Source organism: Convolutriloba macropyga, chromosome 6 (assembly GCF_964194025.1).
Source record: "Convolutriloba macropyga chromosome 6, txConMacr16.3, whole genome shotgun sequence".
Lineage (NCBI taxonomy): Eukaryota > Metazoa > Xenacoelomorpha > Acoela > Convolutidae > Convolutriloba > Convolutriloba macropyga.
Window position 1 is genome coordinate 20215792 of NC_134473.1, and position 14624 is coordinate 20230415.

Sequence of the window (14624 nt, forward strand, 5' to 3'; positions counted from 1 at the left end):
AATGTAACTCTTTTAGTCTGAGCGTTTTGCGGAGTGAAATTAGGATAAAAGAGATTCAACTGAAAACTGTATTAGATTTAGCAAGAAAGAAATTCCGAATTTAACCAAGAGTTTGATCATCAATTTGATCATGCAACATTTACAACTAAAAAAGCAATTGGCGGCAAAACAGTAAGGTAGACAGCGTGGACGGACAATGTATCACAACCTTAAGTACACAAATTGAAAAAGGCATGAACGACAAGAATTGATCTTCAAATTGGAGCTGAATATTTTAACTATTAAATCGAACTAGAAAAAGAACTAAATTAGAATTAAATAGGGTCAAAGAATTTATCACCGCAAAATGATATCATGAAATGTCCATCTATACCACACCTCCCCTGCGTGTTTTGTGGTATATTGTTTAGCTAACATTCGCTTCGCAAATAAATTGTTTCAAATATAGCAAACGTTGTATTTCAAGCTAAATTGGGAATACTTCGCACAGCAAAACAGGTAAAATTGTATCACAGTGAAAATGGCGAAGCCGGAATCTTGTCAATCTTTTAAAATCCTATCTCTATCCATTCTGGGAGAAAACGGTGACCCTCAACCACATGGGGGGAAAAGACAAGTCAAAAAATTAATTTTACGCAATGTTGGGTTTTTTCTCTATTCGCCGAAGATAATCAATGATAATGGACAAAAAAGCAATCATTTCTTGCATAATAGCAGCTAAATTGATCGTCGTTCCGTTTTTGTGATGCAGATAATTACCTGAAAGATTTTTTGAGAAAAAGTAAGCAAAGAGTTTGACGTTTGGAGTGGAAAAGTTTGCAATCAAGGCTTTGATTTTTAGTAAAAAAAATTTGCCGTTGTTAGTCTTTTCCTCTCTACAGCTAACAGCTAGCGAAGACACTAGTTGGGAAGTTTTCAGGATGTATCGTCTTTCAAACACCAGAGGCAGCAAACCAGCGAGTAGAGCAAAAACTACTTACAAACGTTTCGTTCCGATAGGAACGTCAATATAGGTGATAGGACAATTCATGAGACGATGGATTGAAAGGTAAATTGGGTCAATATTTCGAAAGTGAATATATTTTTCGATATTGAAAGAAAATTTTATGAAATTATGTTGCATATGGGCTTATTATAAAACACTTGCATGTAATTTTTGGGTTCTGAATGAAAAAAAATTTTAGAATTTGATATACAAAAATTTTTTGTTTGTAATTTTTTTCCCAAAGTTTCAGATTAAGTTGTTGATATCCTCCTATAATAATTTTTTAGATGTCGTTTGTTGCCCCAAAATTTTATGCAACCATAATTAAAGACCAGTTGCCACTGTTGTATAGTAAATCATTATGTATAAAAGACATGGCACGTACCTATCGCAGGTCCAGCAATTACTATGAGCTCAAAAATTGAAGCGCACAAAAAGAAAATATCAGCTTTTCGCATTACGTTTAATCAACCTTTTGCTATTAATCCTATGGTTAATTTTTCAAAAATTTTCCTATTGAAAATTTGATTCGAAGTTGCTGCAATAAGACGTCTGTGTATTTGATTCCAGGAGTGGTGTGTCCACCTTCTTCCAATTTTATCTAATTTAATTTTCTTTGTATGCGTTTTGATGCTCGTACAGGTTGAGTAGAGTGGAAAATCTTTTCGATTTGAGTTGTTTGATTTTATTCTAACTAATTGAAACTTATTAAAGTGTGAAGCGTATAATTTTTTTGATATCAAAACCTTATAAATTTTGCAACACCCAATTGTTTTCGACAAATTAGCATTGTAGACACTCGATTAACCAAACAATGAATTTTTTTTGGATTTTGTTACTTTTTCAGCAAAGGTAAGGTGAGACGCGCTGGTGACTACTCTCGTTTTTTTCCTAATAGGACCTGTTACTTTGAAATTTTTTACTAAGCAAACAAACTTTGTATGGCTGAATACAACAACCACCTAAGGCAAAACACATTTTGTTGTGTAAAACTTAAGAAAACTTAAAAACAACTTTTGTATCCTAAAACCAACACAAGTTGCAACTGCTTGCTAATAAAATAATTTTTTAAATATGAAGTCCAAATTGAACTGAAGACAAAAACTAAATTTTTCTCTGAAAAATTAAGCATGCAACTCGTATGCGGTAATTACTTTTGGACTAGTTCATAGGAAGTAACAAGCAGGTATCTGTTCAAAGTTTTTTTGGTCTAAATCTGCTTTTTTCAAAAAAGTTTGCGAAAAAACCACTATTATATTTCAAAACCAGATTGGTGGAGAGAAAAAGGTTAATAGTGAATAGTAAAACGTTAAATCAAAATACCCTTATAAACGAACTTCATCAAAATTTTGATTTTGTTAGAAGATTACCTGGTTTTTACAATTATATAAGAGGGTAAAATTCAACGGTTTTCATTGAAAGTGATTATGGCTTAAAATAAATGTTGTTTTTCATTTACTGAAATTTTGAGGAAGCGCATCAACTTCTACATAAAAAACAAAACATCGAAATGCCTGGTCCTAAAACAAGCAAGCTAAAACATCATCTTTTAGGTGTAATTACTTATCGATACTAATCAATTCATCAACCATCACTAGGAAAAAGCAAAAAAAGTTTCCGTACGAAAAGATTTTGTAAAATTTAGGAGGTGGAAAGCGATAGCAAAAACCAGCAATCCAATGCACGCTTCTCTTGGCATTATATTTTGATGGTCTTTTAATCGTTTTCTTTTGTCTCTATTTGGTTTCAAAAGCATGCAAACGATTTCCAAGGAAAATACGTTGTGTCGTTTTTGAGAAGGCAGCACTGGCTTAACAAAATAATCACAATCCAGGTCTTTTAGTTCGTTTATAACATTGACTTCATAAATATGGACTTCCATTTCGGCCCCGTAACTTTTCGACCTTCTCATCATAATTTGACTCTATTAAAAGTGTGATTTTTGTTAAAGAAAACACACTTATCATATTTCATTTTTTGTCTAGTCCCATCGGATTCAGTTTTTTAATTCAATTCATTCTGGTACTGCGAGCTTTGCTTTTGTCTCGCATTTGAATTAGCTGACACTCGCTTCACAATTAAATGCTTTTAAAAGTAACCGACGTTGTGGCTCAACTAAATTAAGTAGATCCTTCACAGTAAAACAAAATAATGATTCACGAAAAAAGAGAGGAGATTCAAACTCTAAGAACTGCCTTTCATGCCATGAGTATACGTCTTCAAAACACGATTGTATGATTCTGTGAATCGTATTTTTGAAGACTAGTGTCGTGAAAGGCTATAAGAGAACCTAATGCCCTCTAGGAACTACCTTTTGATCCCGTTTTTGAGAACGGAATGTCAAATGAGTCAGACGGAAAATCGGTTGAGCAAAAACTCGCATACAACAGAACTAAAATAATCTGACTTAAATTCTACAAATTTCGTTTGAGATCAATTAAAAACACATACGCCATAAGTTATAGATTGAACAGGTCGAAATATTTCTCTCTGAATGATTATAATGGGCTAGGTTCACTGGTATCCTAACGGTGGTTGCCATTTTTGAGATTTAAAAGTGAGAAAACAATGATAACAAAAAACAAATTCAAAACTCAAAATGTCACTAAAACTCAAAGACACATAGTGCCAAGGGCATAAAAAAGATAAGTTATCAATTAAAAACATAAACAAACCAAAAAAAAAACAAATATAAAGGACGAAAAAAAACTACCGTGATTTTAGGAAATCCAATGCCAGAATCATAATAAAAGTAGATTGTTAAAATGTGATTCATAGGTCAATTTTTGCGTTGTTAAACCAAGCATCGATAGTTTTTTTCCTTAAAGAAGCATCAATACAACAAATAGTTCTAAATACACAAGTAAAAATTTAAAGAACCAATAATAATCTATGTGAAAAAATAGAGTTCAAATCATAAACATCCTCGCTGACATTTAAGGGCCAAATCAGTAGCATTTCTGCACTATAAGGACAACGAAATCAACTTTGATATTTTTTGCAGAAAACTATTAGAAAAACAACAAAAACATCAGCCAATTTGTCTTATGTGAAAAAAATTATTTTCAAAATCCAATAGTCTGTTTACACAAAGTTTCTCTCTCCGCTTTAAGAGCGCTTTTAAGAGTTTCACGCTTTGAAGACACCAATATTAAACTACCAAATTGTGGCTACCATTAAAATTCTAGTATTTGCAAACTCACTGCCTCCCTTTGTCTATTGGGGTTAAAAAAGGGAAAATTGTGAAATACGTATATAATCAATGTTTTTTCGATTAAAATTGCAATAAGGCCAATAAAAGCCTCCACGTAAACAAAACTTCATTAATTCTAGAAGGGAAATAAACCACTACAGGAATAAACCCTTGCAGAAAAAGCCCGCACGGAAATAAACACCCACGTGACTATTAAAGAGCTGCGAATTTAGCTCGTTTGGTCATGCCTCAGCGACCCTGGGACTATAAAAATATAACAACCGAACAAAATATCAGGGTCTAAACTTTAAAATGAGGTTTGATTTCATAGAACCAAACAATTATTGTAAAAAGTGTTCCCCACTTAGTGGTTTTGCTATTTCTATGTTTTCAGCAATAGTAAAATCCTCTAAGAACTGTGTTTGCGTGTATTTGTGCATTAGAAATTCCAAACAGCATGCGGAGAGACAATATAAGAAATGAAAAATATCTTTCGAAAAGAATGGAAAATTTGATTCAATGGAAATAGGGAGAGAATTTTTTTTGAAAAACAATTGGGTTCGAACATTTGTTTTACAAATCATTGGTGAATCACAACTTCATTTCCCGACCATCTGCTGATTTTTTCTCGTTATAGATGCTATTATTGCTTATTGTTACTGTCTTTTTTCATTTCACTGCTACTTAATCGAATCAAACATTTTTTTCTGCAACAACAAGTATTGTCTCAAATATTATTAATTATTTTGTATTTTATTATTATATTATTATTCTGCAAGAACAGTTATTCCGTGAACAGGCATTAAGTGCAGTTGGCGCCATTCCTATAACTTGCTTTTTTAGAAAATTGACTAGGTCATAATAAATAGTCAAGAAGCGTGATGAGTTCCTGGAAGTTGTCACAGAATTTTTTGTTCTTCGAAGCTAGACGTAAATCATTGTCTGAAACATATTATTTGTAAGCGCGAATGTTTAGCTGAAACCGTTTCTTTTTGTCGGAGAACTAATAAAACTTTGAAACTATTATATAATAACAATCCTGAAATAGACTCGAACTGCTCAGTTTTTTTTACTAATGTTAACTCTTTGTACCTATTGTTTTCTCGTTTGATCAAGTCGAGTCAAAATAACTTCCAATTTTTTTTGAAATCAATGAAATTGAATAAGCGTCACAAAATCCGTATATTAGTATAGACACCAAACGTATATACAATGACCACAATATGTACATAGCTGGTAGATTTTGAATTCAAAAATATGCAGCTCTTTAATGATAATCAAATAAAAATAAATTGAGTCACTTTAATTCTAAAAGATGTTTTTCAATTTACTAATCTTTTTTTCGTCTTTTTAAGTTTTATGCATTCATAATCATATATTTTAAAATAGGTTGAGTGGCAATTCGCGTTTTTCTAAGTTGGTCTCGTACGTTTCGTTGCCTACCGTTACCGATTTTTGCGTTAAATAGCTCACTTTTATTGCTGTTACCCCTAGTCCAAACGTATTCTCAAATTTGCAAATGTTTGCAAATTTTTCGGGATTAATGTCAAATTTGCAAATATTTGCAAATTTTCACTGCTGAAGGTCAAATTTGCAAATTTTTGCAAACCAAGGCGAAAACTGCAAATAAATGCAAATTCGTAAAAAATGATAAAAACAACCCGTTGCTGCACCCAGCGCTACTTAATGACACATACTAAAAAAATTCAGGTAATTTTAACTTAAAAACAACTTATTCCATCTCAATTGTTAAAGTTGATATGAAACATTCTGTTTAGGCCCGAGAAAAAAATTGGCTTAAGGCGAAATAAAGGCTTAAAGCTTTCATATTACATCATTTGTTGTCCACTCTACTAGTCACGCTTGGCATAGGCAATACAAGTTAAAAAAAACAAAACTTCACAAATTATTCTCGAAACCGGTGTTTCAAATAAGTTATTGCCGTTAAAGTACATATGAAACTTTTTGTTTAGGCCCACGAAAATAATTGGTTTAAGGCGAAGAAAAAATGGGACCCCAATTTTCAGTTTTAAGCTGTGTTTTAAAAGCAGTAGGAGTGCTGTTTTGGTATAGCACGCTTGTTAGATAGATTGGAAGGCTAACAAAATTGACACTTTACCATTTTCGAAATTTACACATTTAATCAACAAATTCCGCCTCTTTTTTGCAAATATCTTTTTAAATTGCTTTTCTGACCCCCTGATGATCAAGACCTCATGTCTATTGCTAGTAGACGACTCTTATGGCAAAAAGAACCAGAGTTTTGGTATAGTCGGGTCCAGTGAAAGGAAACTTATCTTAACTTAAGTTTCAAAAAAATTTCTCAAAAATATTCTAGTTTGTTATTTCTTACAGCCAATTCGACTAATTGCCTGTTCGACGGAGACACCTTTAGATGTCAGCAGCGCAGTACCAACTTTCGACAAGGGCCACAATTTTGACAAGAATTCAAAGAAAAAAGTTAAAAATTGTTAAAAGTTTCAAAAAAAAAAATTTGAAGATAGAAAGGAAGGACCGGACCGCTTTCTTGATGCCTTAGATTAATTTTGATGCTTGCTAAAATTATTATTATTGTTCTCTTTAAAATTTTGTCGATGAACAAAATATGTGTACATTCATATCTTGCGATGCTTTCATTTTTTTATGAAGAGAGGCCTTAAGCATAGATTTAGGACGTTTTTAAATGATTTTTTGGGCCAATTTTCAAATAAAAAAACCGAGGTCAAATTTGTAAAAAAAGTTGCAAATTAATGTGAGAGTTGCAAATTAATGTCAAAGTTTTAAAATTGTTTGCAAAATAATGTGAGAATTTGCAAAAATTTGCAAATTAATGACAATTATTATACATTATTTTACAAAGTTTGTAAATAAATTTGCAAATTTTTGCAAATTTGACATTGGTTTTGGACGGTGGCTGCCATTTTTGAGATCTAAAAGTGAGAAAACAAAGATAACAAAAAACAAATTCAAAACTCAAAACTTCACTAAAACAAATAGACACATAGTGCCAAGGGCATAAAAAACATAGGTTATCTATTAAAAACATAAACAAACCAAAAACAAAAACAAAAATAAAGGACGCAAAGAAACTTCCGTAATTTTAGGAAATCCAATGCCAGAATCATTAAAAAAGTAGATTGGTAAAAAGTGATTCATAGGTCAATTGTGCGTTGTTAAACCAAGCATCGATTTTTTTTCCTTAAAGAAGCAGAGCATCAAGACCACGAATTGTTCTTAATACACAAGTAAAATCTATGCGAAAACATAGAGTTCAAATCATAAACATCCTCGTTGACATTTAAGGGCCAAATCAGTAGCATTTCTGCACTATTAGGACAATGAAGTCAACTTTGAAATTTTTTGCAGAAATTTATTAGAAAAACAACAAAAACATCAGCCAATTTGTCTTATGTGAAAAAAATTATTTTCAAAATTCAATAGTCTGTTTACGCAAAGTTTCTCTCTCCGCTTTAAGAGCACTTTTAAAGAGTTTTAGGCTTTGAACACACCAATATTAAACTACCAGATTGTGGCTACAATTAAAACTCTAATATTGGCAAACTCACTGCCTTCCTTTGTCTATTGGGGTTAAAAAAGGGAAAAATGTGAAATCCATATATGATCAATGTTTTTTTCGATTAAAATTGCAATAAGACTAATAAAAGCTTCCACGTAAACAAAACTTCAATAATTCTAGAAGAGAAATAAACCACTACAGGAATAAACCCTCGCAGAAAAAAGCCCCCACGGAAATAAACACCCACGTGACTATTAAGGAGCTGCGATTTAGCTCGTTTGGTCATGCCTCAGCGACCCCTGGGAATATAAAAATATAACAACCGAACAAAATATCAGGGTTTAAACTTTAAATTGAGGGTTCATTTCCTAGACCCGAACAATTACAGTAAAGAGTGTTCCCTACTTAGTGGTTTTGCCTTTTCTATGTTTTCAGCAATAGTAATCTCTTCTAAGAACTGTGTTTGCGTGTATTTGTGCATTAGAAATTCCAAACAGCATGCGGAGACACAATATGAGAAATGAAAAATATCTTTCGAAAAGAATGGAAAATTTGATTCAATGAAAATAGGGAGAGAATTTTTTTTTGAAAAACAATTGGGATCGAACATTTGTTTTGCACATCATTGGTGAATCACAGCTTCATTTCCCGACCATCTGCTGTTTTTTTCTCATTATAGATACTATTATTGCTTATTGTTACTGTCTTTTTTCATTTCGCTGCTACTTAATCGAATCAAACATTTATTTCTGCAACAACAAGTATTGTCTCAAAGATTAAAAATTATTTTTTTATTATTATATTATTATTCTGCAAGAACAGTTATTCCGTGAACAAGCATTAAGTGCTGTTGGCGCCATTCTTATAACTTGCTATTTCAGAAAATTGTCTAGGTCATTGTACTTCTTCAAGAGAGAACTCAAAAACATGAAACTACGATGAACTTTAGAACTTTAACCAAGTAATCTACCTCATAAACTTTAAATGCTTAATCATTATAAAATTAAGCTAAATAATTTCTTTGATTATGTAAAACTTGATGTTTTGATTTAATACCTATGGACCGGGATGGGATGTATTGAAGTGTGCTACACTCAGTAACACTATTTGATAATCTTAGTGCTATTTTGAGAATTTACCTTATAGTGCGTGAAGCACAAACTTGATTTGGACAGAGTCCATTTTAACGTTTGAACAAATTATTAAGTAGTTTTGAATAAGCTTCTATTTTAAGATCACTAACTCAAACTAAAACTACCATGACGTGATATTGTCACGCAACGTAGAAAACACCAACTTAACCTTGGTAACACTGTCGACACTGTTATCACTATTCAATAGGATACTAGATAACCACGTGTCCGCAAGTGTAAAAGGAGCTCGCACGCTCAACCACCACGCACTCTTTTTCCACTTCAGCACAAATTGGTCCCTAATAACTTCTGATTTAAATCAAACTCCCGTATTGCTCCCTTGCTCAATCTCAGCTTACTTGAGATATTTTTCTAACTTAGAATATTTTGTGACTTATTCTTAACTAAGAACTCTTTAAGTCATAAAATATTAACTAAGCACAAATTTGGAAATCAGGTAAGTTCAGCTTATATTCTCTAAGTTATAAATTAACATCTCTTAAATTCTATCTAAGTTACAAGTTAACTTAGAATATTTCAACCTGTGCTAACTTGTGCTATCTCAATCTTAATAATTTTAACTATTCTATCCCTTAATGCTCAGCTCATATTTGATGCTGTTTATCATTACTTAATAATTCATATTTGCATTTAACTTTCTTTAATACTTAACTATATACCAAGAGTAGAACTAGGGGTTGAACTCTCAAGTTATACATGTGGTCCCGCGAATAACCCCGTCGTTTAAGTATCTAATGTACGGACCAGCAGTATAAATGGTGGTCCCAGAGAGGCTAATTCAATTTAACTTACTCACTTGATATAGAGAGGCGATTTCAATTTAACTTGTTCACTTATTATAGAGAGGCCACTAAATTAACTTGTGTAATTTAACTATTCAAAGGGCTTCGCACTTAAATCCTTATTTGAATTTGATTTAAACTATTCCCCTGTTCTTAATAGCTTTAATACAATATCTTCAGTCCTTTAAACAATGACCAGTCCTGGTGGTAGTACTCCTGCACCTGCCGTTACTCTCCCACCTGAAACTCCCATAACACATCCAAATCTTTCACTTGTATCTTTTTCAGGCAATGATCCTAATCAGGATGCCACTTCTTTTTGGAACTCTGTAGAAAACAAAATACTCTTTTCATTACGTACTAGGCCTACAGCACCCGCTGCATAAACTAGCTATGATAAAACCAACAATCATTATTCGGCTCACTTTTAACTGATACAGCACTAGAATGGTTTGAAAGTGAAGTCACAGATGCTACAAATTGGAATGCTTTAAAAGATGAATTTATAAAAAGATTCACAGACGGTAGAGACCAATTTAGATTTAGACTTGAGGTTGAGAACACATTCAGGCAGGAAGGAGAATTAATAAAGAACTATCTACATAGAATAAAGAGTAGAGTTGATAAAGGTTGGCCAGAAAAGATACCAACAAACATTGAAGGTGATGACAATATAAGAAGGGAGAAAAAATCCAAAAAAGACAACGAAGTCAGAAATACATAGATTTTGCTATAAGAGGACTAAGACCACAAGGTTCAAAACCTAAAGCGCACGAGAAACATATTGAGAATCCTTCAATAACTTGGACACAGTTTGTTGATCACTTAGTCGTAAAGGACTTAATATTTTCTGTAACAACAGAACCTAATGGAGCTACAGGACTAGATAAACTTAAAACACTAGAGAGAGAAATTAATGGTTTAACAAGTCTTTTCAAAAGCAACGAAGTAAACGCTATAGATACTTCTAGGCCAAGAGACCCTAATATAAAAGGCAGAACTAACAGTACTATATTTTGTGATTATTGCAGAAGCAATGGTCATTCCATCTCTAGATGCACAAAGAAACAGATAGATGATAGTTTTAAAAAATTGAGAAAGGAACTAGTTGAACCAAGAAGGCCAAATATAACATTCTCTAATGATTATAGAAAGAATAACCGAGGCAATAAAAGATTCAATGGTCCTAGAAACCAAGGCTATCAACCAAGAGGTGGCTACTAAAACTATAATCCTAGGTTCAACAAGCCTAACTATCAACAACAAAATACAATTTTTAGCAGTTATGGCAATAGTTTAACTCAACCATACGAACAAACCTTCCATCAGCAAAACACATATAGAAATAATGAACCAAATCTTGAACAACAATCACCACCACCACAACAACAGCAACCGCCACAACAAAGTGCTAGCTTCTATACACCAAGTAGAAATAACGATCTACAACAAAGACAATCAAAACATAACAATATTCAGCAACAACCAAATCATAAAAGTTTCGTTGAAGGTGACGATGACTACGTAAATGCTATAAGAGACTTCTTTCCTTTAAACTTTTGAAGTCTCCGAACGCTACTAAAGAAAGTAGTACTAAGTCAAGAATTTACCTCAACTTATATCACTTTGCCACCGGAGACATTAAAAATAATAGTGGTTTAGAAGTAGAGTTCATGATTGACCCAGGATCAACTTGTACTATCATCAATCATCCTACATACCTTGCTCTAGTAAACCTTGGACAAAATTTGCGTTTACAAAATACAAATTGTGATTCAAAAACATATACTGGTTCATAAATCAGAATGCTTGGCTACACAACTCTTCAATCTAGCTTTGAAACTGACGGTAAATATACAGTCCCCCATAAAGTATTCATTACTTAAGAACAGAGACAGAATATAATAGGTATTGATTTTTGTCATTTGTTTTTAAAAGCACTTCACTTCGATATCCCCGCAGTAGAATTAAAAACTGAAAAGAATTTATTTTGCTACGGCTCACTCAACAATGAGAAAGATTATCCATACATTACTAAAATGACTGCTTTAAATATAGCCCAACCGATCTTTCTGCAGCAGAAAAGTACACAACTGTACAAGCAAAAGCACCCCAGTCAATCCTTATTTCCAACTGGAACATATTTCATGCCTCATATTAATGTTGCAAAAAATGACCTAGTCTTTGTGAACACACTTTGTCCACAACCTGAAGAATTTCTATCCATATTCATGGAGAATCAAAAGAATCACACAATACAGATAAATAGAGGAATAATAGGTTATGCTATGTGTGATATAACTGACAAACCTATACAAAGGTACAATATCAAAAACTTGCCGAATTTACAAGTACAATACAAAACGAAAGTGAGGTCTATAACAGTTGCTTCATACTGAACACAGTAGTAAACAATTTACAAGAAGGACAGCAAATTCAAACTAATTCTTGCATTAGATATGTAGATTTTCGTATCCAATCTAAATTTGACTCTAATATGCCTATAGCGCACACGATATCCTCAGATGCAGAAATGAGAAAAGGTTTTGCTAACACAATCTCCAAAAGAATACCCTTATTAAAGGACTACTGTAAAAGTAGAAACTATGATATAGGTGACATAAAAACTTTCAGAGCAGATAATAACTTAGTATATAATCTCATCACTAAGGCTAATCATTATGAGAAGCAAAAATTGATACAATCAAAACAACGCTACTTGCTATGAGAGATCACGCGCTAGGACTAAATTTACGCTGTATAGCGATGCCAAAAAAAGCTTGTGGTTTAGACGGAATGGACTGGAGAGATATATCTTCTCTAATTGAACAAACATTTAAGAATTCAGGAAAAACTATCTATGTGTATACAAGCAAAGATGATATTGATAAACTACAAAAAGTAGAAACCAATACACTGGAACAGGAAGAGGTGCTCGAGATTATTGAAATTGAGCTAATAGAAAAATGCAAAGAAGATGAAGAAAATTAGCAACAGACTTCTCAACCGAAGCCAAAGAATTATGTAGACCTAGAGTCAATGACCAGTTTCCTAAGTTTAGAGATAAACTACAAAGCAACCAAATCATAAATAAAGCGGTTAGTGATTTTGTAATTCAACAAAATAGACATACAGTTCAAGACATAGAATATCTAATAAAGTTCTTAGATAATTTTGATTTCACACAAAGTGATTTGACTGATGATGAATTGTTTGAGTTGATAGAAATAATACTTCAGGATAATGATGTCTATTCACATCATAAATATGATATTGGCAGAACTAAATATAAGTTTCATTTAGCCCTAAAGAAAGACGCAACCTTTAAAAAGCAACGACCAAGCAAAATACCCATTCATTTCAGAGATAAAGTAGAAAAACTAATGGATGAATTTATTCAAGCAGGAATAATCAGAGAGCTCAATGAGAACGATGATATGAATAGCTGGTTTGTCGATCCCGTTATCAAATTACCTAAGAAGGATTATGTAAAACTAGTCATTGATGCTAGATACCTACACTCCAGAACTGATACAAGTAATTCCAGTTGACCACTCGAACCACTAAACGTTCTAATGACAAAAACAACCGGAACTATATTTACAAGTAGTGATTTATCATCAGCTTATAATCAAGTACCACTAACTGAAGATACACAGATGGTTACAAGTTTTACTGTAATAGGCAGACAATACACCTATCAAGTAGGATTTTTCGGTCTTAAGCCATTACCCAGTTTCTTTAGCAAACTAATGCGTTATGCATTTGGACCTCTTATAAAACGTAAACAAGTCATAACATACATAGACGATACTTTATTACAAGCTAAAGATAAACAAGAAATGTTCACAATCGTAAAAGAGTATCACTCTTTGCTTCGAAAGGCAAACATTAAAGCAGCCCCCGATAAAACAATGTTTTTCTTACGAAGTGTGATTTCTAGGACATGTTATATCTAAAGACGGACTATCGCCTATTGCTTCGCGCATAGATGATATTAGAAATCTAAAAACGCCAGAATCGAAAACAGAAATTTTAAGAGTTTTAGGAATGATGGGTTTTTATCACACCTATATTTTGAACTTTCACATAGATGCAAAATCTCTATATTACTTAACTAAAGATACAACATTATTCAAGTGGTTACCAGAACACGAAAAGGTATTCACAGACCTTGAACAAAGATTCTGTCACGACATTTCTAACGCATTTCTATCTTTTGACTATCCCTTTCATACACATCTAATTTAGGAACAGGTTGTGTTCTTATACAAGATTTTCCTGATAGAAAACGTATGATATCAGCAAACTCGAGAGTATTTGATAAAGCTGAACAAAAGACGTCCCCTCAACATAGAGAACTATGTGGAATAATATCTGCATTACAAACATATGAATTTTATGTTATTGGATCCCCTTTTCCAATTTACCTATATTGTGATCACAGACCAATTCTATTTCTTTGGTCACGACGCGGCCAAATGTCACACCGTTTCTTTAAGTATCGAGTAGTAATAACTAAGTTTCAAAACTTGCAAATTATATACACTGAAGGCAAAAACTTAGCGTTCCCTGACATTCTTAGCCGAAACGTTTCTTTAGCAGATGCTAAACTTTATCAACTAGAACACAAAGTAATACCTAAAGATATAAAGTTTCATATTAACGGAAAAGAAGTTAGCTATTCTGGATTGCATCAAGACGATAAGGACGCAACAGCTAACGACTGTTATCCAATTATTGCTCAGGTAAAAGGCGAAAAAAAGAAACTAATCATTATAAACGATGAAGGTGACTTTAGTGTAGATGATGCACCAGACTACATAAATGAGCATTGTAATGCTATACACAGTTTTTCTGATTGTTTTCGCTACGGCACACAAATAAATCAAATAAAGAAATTGACCTCAGAACTAACTAGTGAGTATGACAATCACTACTACTCCGCGATTGAAGAAATAGCTGAAATAAGCGATGATCGAGACGGTTACGA